Consider the following 13,051-nt stretch of genomic DNA (forward strand, 5'->3'; position numbering starts at 1 on the left):
CTTAACCCCAGTTGCCTCAAATATCCAGGCCCATTTCCAGTCATCCTGATGTATATCTTGCCACTGGACCCAGATGACTCTGGAGGAGAAAATGAGTCTGGTGACTTTGTACAACCCTCCCTCACTTAAATCCAATTCACTTCAAGTCATGACATCACCTTCAGATGTCATGGTCCTCTTCTAGAAGAAGGAACAACAACAAAAATCTTTAGTACCAAGTAATCATTATTATTAATGACCCCATTTTGGGTTTTCTTGGCAAGGATATTGGAGTGTTTTGCCATTTTCTTCTCTAGCTCATTTTACAGATGAGGAAACTGAGGCAAACAGAGTTAAATGACTTGCCCAGGGTCATACAGATAGTTTGTATCTGAGTACCAACTAATACTCATTGAAAAACATAATATAATCCTACTGGAGACTGGGAGAGATGGACATTTAATAAAGGATTTTATTAAAAGAATAAAAGATTTTCAAGCATTCCTGATGAAAAACAGAACCTGAGTGGAAGTTTTGAAGTACAAACACAAGTCAAGAGAATATTGGAAATATAAAAACATTTTAAGTGCTGGCATCCTAACAGGAAAAGAAACAAGTGTCCCTTCTGAATTCTAATGCCTTTATCTCCTAAAGGGAGATAAATATGACAAAAGTGGTTTGATTTGATTTGGTTTTCATGTTCTTAAGGGAAAAAAAGAAAATGCAGTATACTAGAGGGGAAAGAAGGAAGAAAGAGGAAGAAATTATCTCACATAACTGAGGTATGTGAGATGTAGAGTATACAAACATGGAGGAATAAGTCGGGGAAATGGGAATCGAATGTACCTCACTTTTGTCTGGAACACACACGCACACATAAACACACATGCATGCACACTGAAAAATATACACAGAGTTTGATGTAAGAATATTTAAAACTTGACGGAAAAAAAATTGCAAGAAAAGGGAGAGGAGAAAGGGGAGGGAGTTAAGATAGAGGAAAAGATTGGTGAGAAATATTTCAAAAAACAAAACAAACTCCATCATTTGAGGGTAGATCATGAAGTTGGGAGATTAAACGAAAAGAAAAAAAAAGTAAAAAACCTGTGATCAGAGAAGCTGGTTACCCAAATGGAAACATTTCTTCAATTAAAGATACTGAATGTTAAGTACACTCCTTTTTTTTTTACAATCTTTTTTGTTAAGGGGAAAATGGGGACAAAGAAAAGAACAAGTTCAAGGCAACATGAAGAAGAGAAATATGCAATTGACAATTATAATTGTGAATGTAGAATGAACTAATCCATACAACAGGAAAAGACAGCAAAATGGATTAGAAATCAGAATCTCACAATATGTTGTTTAAAAGAAATATACTAGAAAAATAAAAATTCATATAGAGATAATATATGGGGCTGGAGCAAAATCTATTATGTATCAGATGAACTCAAAAGTCATGGGGTAGCAATCATGATCTCAAACAAAGAAAGAGTAAAAATAGACATGATTAAAAGAAATAAATAGGGGAAACAAAATCATCCTTAAAAGTGTCATAGATAATAAATCAATATCAATACTTAATATATATGAACCAAATGGCATAGCATCAAAACACTTAAAAGAAATTTAATGAAATTATAGGGAGAAATATATAGTAAAGCCCTACTAGTGGGGCAGCTAGATGGTGCAGTGGATAGAGCACTGGCCCTGGAGTCAGGAGTACCTGAGTTCAAATCCGGCCTCAGACACTTAACACTTACTAGCTGTGTGACCCTGGGCAAATCACTTAACCCCAATTGCCTCACTGAAAGGAAAAAAAAAAAGTCCTACTAGTAGAGAACCTCATCATACCCCTTTCTAACCTAGAAAAATCTAACAAAAAGACAAACAAGAACAAAGTTAATGACTTGAATATAATCTTAGAAGAGTTAGATATAATAGAGCTCTGGCAATTACTAAATGGAATTGTTACATAAAACTAGGATGTATTGGGGGAGGGAGGGCAAACTAATACAATAAACAGTTATCAATTGTGATTTTAAAAGAAAAAATACAAAATCATCAATGACAAAAAATGAAAAGGAACAATTAATAATTGAAGATGAACTAAAGGAAGCCATCAGAAACAATTTTGTATAATTGTATGTCAAACTGATAACAGATGAAATAGATAAATACAAAAATATAAAATGCTCAGATTAATAGAACAAGAAATGGAGGATTTAAATAACCAAATTTTACTCAAAGCAATTGAATACATCATAAATGAATTCTGAAAAAGAAAAGGCCCCATGACTTGAAGAATTTAAAAGGGAATTCTGTTAAATCTTCAATGAACAATTAATCCTAATGTTATGTAAACTGTTTGCAAAAATGGGAGAGGAGGAAATCCTTACAAACTACTTCTATGATACAAATATGGGCTTGATCATTAAACCAGGGTGAGACAAAGTGAAGAAAGAAAATTATAGACCATTTCTAATTAATTTTAATATCAAATAAAATATTCCTATAGAAGCTGCAATGGCAAACTTAAAAGATTAGATGTCTTAACTTCTGAATTTATAGCAAGAATATGAGATTGTTTCAATATTGGGAAACACAAGCATAATTAGCCATATTCATAACAAAAATAATCAAAATCACATTTTTATTTGGTGTTAAGTTCAGAACACAAAAAAGCAATACTTTATAAAAGTAATTATGATTATAGTGACTCTAACCTTTATTTCCACTTCATACATTCCAAAATAGAGAATCCAAGGCAACATCTTTGCCATGAAGCACTTTGATATATGCTCTTCCTCTCCTGCCCCCTTAAAGTAGATATTCTCATAGGTTCTGTTCTTCACTCTCTTCTCTCTTCTGTTTCCACTGCCATCACCCTAGTAAAGAGCCTCATTACCATCCATGTGACTATTGCAATAGCCTCTTAACTGGCCTTTTTGCTTCTACTCTCTTCTCCCTTTAATCTATCCTTCCTGACACTTTCATATCACTGATCCTTGTGAACAGATCTCATTATGTTTCTCTTCCATTCAAACCCTTCAATGTTCCTCATTCTTTTCTGGATACATTCAAATTTAGTTTGAGATTCAAGACCCTCTACAACCGGAAGTCATCCTACCTTTTCAGGCTTATATTATAGTTTTCCCTTGCACCTACTGTATAGTTAATATTTATCCACTCCCTCCCCCAATCCCCAATACGAAACCTATGCTTTTCTTCTCCATGACTATGATGGTCTGGTGGAATGTGTGCAGAATTCCACTTTTCCCCCTGATCTCCCGGCTGTTGAAATAATATTCTATCTCATATTTAACCTTTTCCATGAAGAACCTTCCCTGATGCCCTTATCAGGCTTTCTTATACACTAGTCTATATGTTTTTAGTCTTTTGTGGATTTATCATATTAAATGCTAGATTATAAATTCCATAAAGGCCAGCCCTGTACCTTGTCTAAACAATTATAAAAATCAAATAAATTGGGTGGTTTAACTATGGGAATCAGAAAAGTAGCAGCTACAAGTAGAAGACATAACAAAGACACTAACCACTCTCCAAATCTGAGGTTGCCTGCAGGTATCAAATGAAAAAAACTTGGAGGCAGAATCTCTAGGCTAATATTATTAAGCTTCTCCCTATAATACAAATGGAAAGGTGATTATCCTTGAAGGAAGGAGGGAGAAAGGAAGAAAGAAAAAGACAGAAAAAGGCAGATGAGACCTCTGTATGGCAGAAAAGACTAAAGCATCCTGTGCTGAATTTCAATCACAAGGTCAACAGATGGGCATTCTTGAAATCATCATCTGAGTCCATCCCTTGTCTCTTTAGTATGCCTGTGTCAGAGATCTAGGGACTTTTTTTTTGTCTGGACCTGAGACTTTATTGGTGTAGAGAATTCAGAATGAAGAATTCATTCCACCAATGCTGAGCAGAAAATGTGACTTAGACATAGTTTCCTGGGACACCAATAGGACTTACCCAGGGTCTTACAATCAAATTGTCAGACAAAGGACTTGAACTCACATCACCATACTCCACCATCCTGACTCATACTGCTGGAGAACCTTTCAAAAGCTAAAAGTGGACGCAATGTTTAGGAAGAGATAGGAGTAAATATTGTTAGAGTTTTCAAAATTGGGAAAGCAAGGAGGTTCTTCAAACTATGGGTCAGTGAATTTGATTTCAATTCCTTATGAAATCCTGAAATAGATTGCTCAAAGGATGATTTGTGAGCACTTAGAAATGAAACTGATTATCAGCAGGAATTCATTGAGAATAATTCATGTAAAAATAGTTCCCGTTTTGACAAGGTTACTAGACGGATAGATCAGAGAAATGTCATAGACAAGGATTTCAGCTCCACATATGAAAAAAAAAAATTCTCATGCAATACTTGTGGAAAATTTAGAAGGAGCTGAGATAGATAATAGGTGAATTTGGAGATGGTTAAATGACCAGACCTAGCCAATTTCAACCAGTGAATCAAAGAGGTCTCTCTATTTAATAAGTGATATAAGGTTTGCAAGGCACTTTACAAATATTAACTCGTGTCATCCTCACCACAACTCTAGGATATAAATACTATTGCCATCCCCCATTTTACAGATAAGGAAACTGAGACAGAGTGACTATGTGACTTACCTAGGAACACATGGATAACAAGTGTCTGAAGTTGCATTTGAACTCAGGTTTTCTTGACAAGATCCAATACTCTACCCATTATACCACCCAGCTAATTGCAGTGAAGTACTGCGAGGCTGTGTACTCAGCCTATTCTGGTCAAAATTTTTAATGTTTAATTTCAATGATTAGGTTTGAAATATTACTGTCAAAAAGGAGCTTGGGATTCTGTGGGGCTGAAAGGACAACACAAAAACAATTGTTTATCCAATAGTAAATTGTTCTTTCAGTACCTCACCAATATGGGAGCAAGGGGGAGAGTTAATAAAATTCCTCAGGGATTGTTTAGGAGCATCATTGAAGCAACCTATGAACTGATTTTGAGAGGTTAGAGGTCAGCCAGGAGTGTTGTAAACGTATCAGCACTTAAGGAGAGTCTATGGCTCCAGTGAGAATATATTTATTTCAAGTGTATCCTGACAGGCAAAAACATGATTAGGTAAATGCAGGGTTGAACCTGGTGTATTATGTTTTTCATACTCTCACACCTGCCTCCTCTCCTCTCACACAACCACCACATTAGTTCAAGCTCTCAGCATCTTCCAAATGTAGTATTTGCCATAGCCTCCCAGTTGGTCTCCCTGCCTCGAGTGTCTCCCCACTCTAATTCATACTCTGCCAAAGTGATTTTCCAAAAGTTCAAGTCTGGCCACAATACTCCCAATTTCAATAAATACCAGTGACTCCCTATTAGTGAGAGAATCAAATAGAAAATTTACATAGCATTTAGAGTCCTTCACAACCTACTGCCTATTGCTATAGGATTTGTCAAAATATAATTAGGTTTTCTGGGAAGACTTATATGAGCTGATGCAAAGTGAAGTTAGTAGAATTAGAACATTGTACACAGTAACAGCAATAATGTAACAATAATCAACTGAAAGATTTAGCCACTAAGAACAATACAATGATGCACAAAATGCTATCCACCTCCAAGAAGAGAATTGATGAACTCTACGTACAAATTGAAACATATTTATTTTCACTTTATTTTTCTTGGGTTTTTTTCACAACATGCTAATTTGGAAATGGGTTTTGCATGACTTCATATGTATAATGACTATCATATTTCTTGCCTTCTCAATGGGTAAAGGAAGAATGGGAGGAAAGGACTTGGAACTGAAAAAATTAACAAAGTTAATATAGAAACATGTGTATATAAAGGTGCATGTATGCATATAATATTGACATATATCTACATATAGATATATTGGAGGGATACTATAGCCTTACCATCCCATAAAATAAAATAAAGTAAGATCATTTGAGTTATGGTGGTAATCTTCACACTTACTCCCACTGCCTCCCTGGGTCCCCACTGACTATATATTTCTACAGAAACTATGTTGAAAATAAAAGACTATTTAAGATGACACAAGGAAACATTCTCTTTAATATGTTACCAAATTTCCAGCACAGTTTTAAAATGGGTGAGAATTCACAATAACTAATGTTGGCTGTTATACTTAATAAATCCTCTTATTTTCTGTTTTACAAACCTACTATGAGTACAAGGCATGGGATCTCTATGAGTACCTGATATGTCTTCCCCACCCTTCTAAAAAAGCTCCAGAGGACTGGGTTCCAGATGTATACAGAAGGAATTTCTTTTTTTTTTTTTACTCATCATTCAGCAAACATTTTTTAAGTGACCATTATGTCCAAGGCCCATTGAAATGCATTGTTGGGGGTGCAAAGATTAATAAAATTGAGGGATGTTATAAGCAGAACTGTTACAAATAGTTAAAGCCTGGTCATGTGACCTTGAATAAGCACCACCTCTCTGGGACTGGGTTTCCTCGTTTTCAATTAAAAGGATTAGACTAAATGATCTCTATGGTCTCTGCCAAGTATAAAATCCTTTGATACTCTAAGTAAGACACTGGCCAGTCATTGGGTATGCATAAAGAAAAGGTCATAAGGACATTAAATAGTAGTCCTTATAAGACATTCATTATTTTTCTTATTTGAAAAGTTCTCTAACCTATGGCTATACACAATGGCTCCCAAGCAATATTTGCAAGAAACATTTCACTAGATAGCTCCTATCCCTACCTACACTTTTACAAAACTGTCTACATTATATAGTTCTTATATACTTATAACTCTGTGTACTTTATACAGCTCTTAAAGTCTTATATAAATGTGAACTATATTAATAAGTGTTTATTAATGACTATTATTAGTAATATTATTATTATTACACTACCACTCAAGGAGTTAACAACTCCAATGAGTGAAGTGACTAAACTAAATCCCAGGACCCACATGGAGCCCAACTGACCTTACCATTTAGGTGTCTATGTAATTTCAATAATAGGCAAGAGCTCTTGGCATTGAGTTAGTTGATATTCCTTGTGTTCACTCAAGTTCTTGCTGCTACCAGGTTGTGTATATGATTGTACATTTGCTTCCTTAGCCTTCCCTAGCCACTCAAGACAAAAGTAACTATTACTAGATTATACTAATCAAGACAAAAACCTTACAGGAGAAAGAAGTAAAATATATAGAATTTTCAGAATAATACATAAATGATTGAGTACTTTGGAATCACAAGAACAGATTACTAAGAACTTTATCCAAAGATCTCCTTTTCTGTGGTCATTACAATACAAACGATTGCTTCTGAGCCATGTTCTGTCCCCCATTTCAGTAAAGGATCACTGATCACTCAACAATAAATTTTGTTATTTTTAAACATTTTAGCAAAAAATGAATTGTGTAAGCTGATAAATTAAGATGATTAACACAACCTGGTAGTAATCTAAATAGAAATTCAGTAATGTTGCTACCTTACTCTTTTTTGTTTGTTTGTTTGTTTTTCTTAGTTGTTTTTTGTGGGGCAATGAGGGTTAAGTGACTTGCCCAGGGTCACACAGCTAGTAAGTGTCAAGTGTCTGAGGCCAGATTTGAACTCAGATCCTCCTGAATCCAAGGCCACCTAGCTGCCCCTGCTACCTTACTCTTTAATGAAATGGTAAAATGATTTTATGAAGAAAGAATATCCTGTTTATTCTAATCTTCAAATTATGGTTATTAATTTCACCATCAATAATGATATATAGCATATTATACATTCTAGGTACTACCTATCTCACAAGGTTATCATAAGACAGACACATTATAAAGTATAAAATGTTGCTTAAGTGTAAACTATTGGGTAATGCACTGGATCTGTCCTATAAGATAATGATGCCAGGTTGGGGTAGGAATGGAAGTAATTTTGGAGTCATAGACCTGGTTCAAACTCTACCACTTTCTACCTCTGTGACCTTACAGAAGTCTCCAGATTCCAATTTCATCATCCATAAAGCAAAGGGATGGAGCCTGTTGACCTCTAAGCTTCCTTCCAGCTCTAAATCTATGGTCCTATGACAATCCCATAAGAATCAATGGCCTCCTTGGCCTTGACCAAGGAGGACCTACCTTTTGGTAGTGCTTTTAGTATATAGAAAAAGAAAATCAATTAATTCCCTAAGGATAACATTTTGAATTCTTGAGGAAGACCCACAGGAAATAAAAATTGCCCGGACTCTACCACTGTGCTGATTAGACTGTGACTAAAAGAAACAAAGCACAACCCTATTAGCATTGTATTTACCTAAAAATTAATAACGATAAGTTTTGTTGTTTTAAAAGCATTTTAGCAAAAATTGAACTGTGTGGCTGATAAATTAAGATGATTAGCATAGCCTGGTAATAGTCTAAATAGCAATTTAGTGACATTGCCACCTTACTCTTTAATGAAATGGAAACTTGAATTGATTATATAAGGAAAGAATCTCTTGTTTATTCTAATCTTCATATTATGGTTGATAATTTCACCAGCAGTACTGATGAAATTGTACCTGATATAACAACACCACGGGAAACTAATGATCATAATGAATCTACTTGTCACCCAAGTGCAAAGGATGCAGACTCATAAATCTCAAAAAAAAATTACTAAAGGCAAACAAATGATCAGGACAAACAAATTATTATTTTATCATTGTTTGCATGTCTTCTACTTATATTTATTGTCTTATTCCCTGAAAAAAATGGTCAAAATACCTTCAAAATATTTACATTTAATCTGAACCTTCTCTATCTCATTGCCACAGAAGCTCCTGAATGATGAATCTCAACTAGCTCTGTTTAATTGTCATTGTGAGATGGCTGATTAATCTCTTCCTTTCCTCTTCATCGAAAGATAATCAGCAGTTAACTGGTACAGAATATTGGGATCCGCTAGGGCTGTTATGCTTAATTCTTTGTTCTGCCTATTTTTAGGTTTTTATAACTTGTTTGTAAATTATTCTGGTAGTAGGGCAGATTGGGGGGGGGGCGTTTTTAAATTTTAAATCACAAATTTGTGCCAAAAATAAGGGATTTCTCCAATTTTTAGAATATATATTTGCTATAACATGTTCTCAGAAAGCATAAATTACTAGTTTTTAAATACTACCTTTTTAAGAGCAGATAAAAATTAATAAAATAAATGATATGTCCCAAACTTATATTAAGGTAATCAATATACATTCAGGCTGGATCTACACACTAAGTTAAAAAACAGAACATGCAAAAAAAATCATTCAATGTGTTGTGACTACACATCTCCATTCCCAATGTTCATATGGACTATCTGTGCCCAAACTGTAGTGAATTCTTCCAAGCTCATATTGGTCTGATCAGCCACAATCAGACACACTGTTGACCCTGACATAGTGATGTCATTTTTGGTCCTTTTCAAGTACAGAGGACAACAAACAAACAAACAATATCACATTACAGCCAAACTGAACTATTTACTATTCCCTATTCTTGTCCTGTCATTTCCCACTTCCCTGCATTCTTGAATGCCTTCAGATACAAGTTCATATCTTGAAGGTTTCTCATTCATTTTATTCAGTGGCTCAAGCTTCCACCTAGGGTTTCTCCCAGGAACTAATTTCCCTTGTAAGTACAAATCTAATATGACCAGAAACACAAGGAAATGTATTTAGAACAATAAAGAGTACAGAAAGATCTCATAGCCATGGCCAAGTACAATAAAGAAAACTCCATCCTTATGTGGCCCCACCCCTTTTTCTTAGGCACTTATATTTACCTGATGCTGAGTATCAGTAAGGGTTAAGTTCCTCCTATAAAGGAAAATAATTTACAATTACTATAGAGTCAAACTACCTGTCCCTTTAGTGAAATCCACTTTCCCTATGCACATATAAAGTTATGTGATCTGTACTGATTTGGATCTGCACAATCCACACATCACAGTAGCAGTGATATGCAAAGTCTGGGTTTTCGTATCCAAATCATGATTTTTGCCTATACTGCCCTTTGCTTCCATCCCCTCCTGTGATTCATGAGTCTGGGGCCCCATGCCATGAAAATATCTCTTCCCCCTTCAGCACTTCAGCACTCAGAGCTTTGCATCAAATGGTCTCTTCCCTCCCATCAAGGAGTCTCTTCCTCTCCATCAAGGAGCCTGACATTCTGTCATACTATTGCCATGGCCATTGCTACTACCATCACTGATGTGGCTGCGATCAGACACTTCCTGCTGCTGCCGCAGCTGTTTCCTTAGCAAAATTTGATAGCTCTTATAAAATGATCCAGTCCAGTCCACTATGTTGCAGGGTAGTCACCATATCTCTAGATCTTTTATTAATTCACACAACAGCTCTACATTAATGGCAGCCATAGGGACCTCTCAACTCATCTACCTAAACCCGTCATGCTCAGCCTTCACCAATAGCAGAGTTAGGAAGATTAAATCCCATTCACCCTTCTCTGATTCAGGGTACAGAGAGTGTGTTCCCACTACTCCTACTATGTTCAGCATTTCCCACTGAGTCTTTTTGAGGCTGAGGAATTAACATTTGAATCACTTTCCATTCAGCTCTCATGATGCTCTCCTCAACCCTACCACCATCACCCTGATATCCAGGGCCAGGACATGAAAAAGTCCTAAATACCATGGCTTAGGAAAGCTTTTTTTTTAAGTATTAGAAACAATGAAGGAGTAGGGATAAACCCAAAGACCATTGATGGCAATATCACCAAAATAGCAAATACACATATTCCCATGAAGTCTAGCAGAGTCTCACCTGCTTCCTCCATCTCTGAAGAGATATTCTCCGTATTCAGATGTCACCAAATATATGATGCTTTTCCAGGCCTCTGAATTAAAAGTGATTTTTTTTTATTCCTTGAATCTCTCTGACTACTCTATTTGTCCTCTTATAGACATTAAATCATTTCCTAACTTGGACTCCTTGTGTATGTCATTCTCCTAACTACACCAGAAGTTCTTTGAGGGGAGGAAATGTCAATTGTGAAGGCATACATACATTCATATATACATGAAGAATTCATGAAGCACTTATATGTGCCCAAAATTGTGTCAAGTGCTGGAGACACAAATATAAGCAAGCAAGGCATTCCCTGATTCTAAAGAACTTGTTTTCTAATAGAGAAAGACTCTACATAAAGGTGTGAAAGAAGGAGTAATGCATGATTTGGAGGTACTTGCCAGAAATAGAGGTAGATACCCTTCCCAGAACAGACTCCAGGGTTTCTTTGGAGAAGAGATGGAGATGATGGCTAGAGACAAGGAGGAATGATTTGGAGTTTGTTTAGGACTGAATTTTGCACATGGGAGACACTTGCCAAATATTTCTTGTACTGAATTGAAAAACCAAAGCAATTTTTGCAACAAACAATTGAGACAAGAGGGATACAAAGAATAGGATAGGGAGTGTTTTAAATGATCTAAATGGTTACCATTATTACATATTTCACATTGCATTTATAGTCCAAAATATGCCTTCTTGCAATGAATATACTATCTAATGTCAGGCAATAGAGGAAGTTGACCACCAATGTTGGGATAAATTAGGTTAGGCAACATTTATTTATAAAATAAAAACAATATCTACAGTTGTTCCTCAACATTTCTGAGGGGTTAGGGGCATAGTACTGCAGTAAATATGAAAAACTATGAATAACTCTAGGCTCTACCCCCAAACTTTTATTTTTAGTCATTCTAATCATATTTATTTAACAAATAAAACAACACACTGCACCCATGAAAAAGTTGTAGTTTCTACAAAACAGACATTAGTATCTCAAACACTATGTAGAATCTTCAAAGCTCCCTGAATAGCTACAGTAAGTGCTTCAGGGATTTCCTTCTCCTACAAAAAGTGCAAAATACAAAGATCACTGTGGGAGATCACGTGACTAAGTCTAGATGATAGAAAGACAAAGAGGTGGCATTCTGAAAGAGAGTGCATAACTCATAGTCATTTAGCACACTGAAACTTTTAACAAAATCTATCTATAATAAATTTATGTGTGCATACTTATGGTAGTAAATGATAAAAATAGATTAATAATATGCAGTTTTATGCATTTATGAATTACTAATTTTAAAATTTTTTTCTTTATATACATCATCTGCAATTTTCTACAGTATGCCACCAATCCAAAATTCCCATTTACTTATACATGGCCATGCCACAAAAAACCAAAATAATGAATGTGAAACCCGTGAATGTCAAGGGATGATTGTAGTTTATATCTAGTTCCAAGTTTTGCAAAGCAATACAAAAAGATATGTAAGCTTGCATATGTATATATATATGTATTTATATGTGCATAGATATATGTATACACATACACGCATGGATGCATTAATTCACACATGGCATTCCAAAAATCTTAGGATGGTTTTAAGCTTGTAGAGCTTAAAATATGTGTATATATACATAAAATAAATGTTACCTCATTTGACCCTCACAACAAACATGATATAGGTACTACTAGTATTACTCCATACAATCTTACAGGTGAGGAAACTGAGGTTCTGAGAAGTTGCAACTTTCTCATTGTCACACAATAAGTGTCAGAGTTGGTAGGCAAACCCAACTCTTTCTGATTCCAAGTCTAGCATTCTTCCCACACAGTATTCTGTCACATATTTATTGCTGTATTTCCTGCTGTTTGATCAACCAGTAATCTAAGGTACCTTTCTCCTTTTGAGAATTACTTATAGCATATGGTAAAATAAACTGTGATATAAGCAGAGCCTTTAACTCCCCAGATCAATATAAAACTAACCAGCCTTGTTGCATGCTAATGATTTAGAATATTAATATGATGACTGAGATATTGATTTGGTTGATTCAGAATAACATGAGAAAAGAGGATGTAATTCAGTAAAATGTTGCTGATTATCTCAGATCTGGGTGTTCTCCCTCATTCATTTGCATCCAAACATTAAAAAAAAAAAATCCTATAGTAATGCTATTTTAACCACTGTAGGCAAAGCTGTTTGACTTTTCAAAGCTGCCTAAGCTTTTCCATAGAGAACTAAAATCATTATTATATTTATTTCTACTGA

Source organism: Dromiciops gliroides, chromosome 3 (genome assembly GCF_019393635.1).
Source record: "Dromiciops gliroides isolate mDroGli1 chromosome 3, mDroGli1.pri, whole genome shotgun sequence".
Lineage (NCBI taxonomy): Eukaryota > Metazoa > Chordata > Mammalia > Microbiotheria > Microbiotheriidae > Dromiciops > Dromiciops gliroides.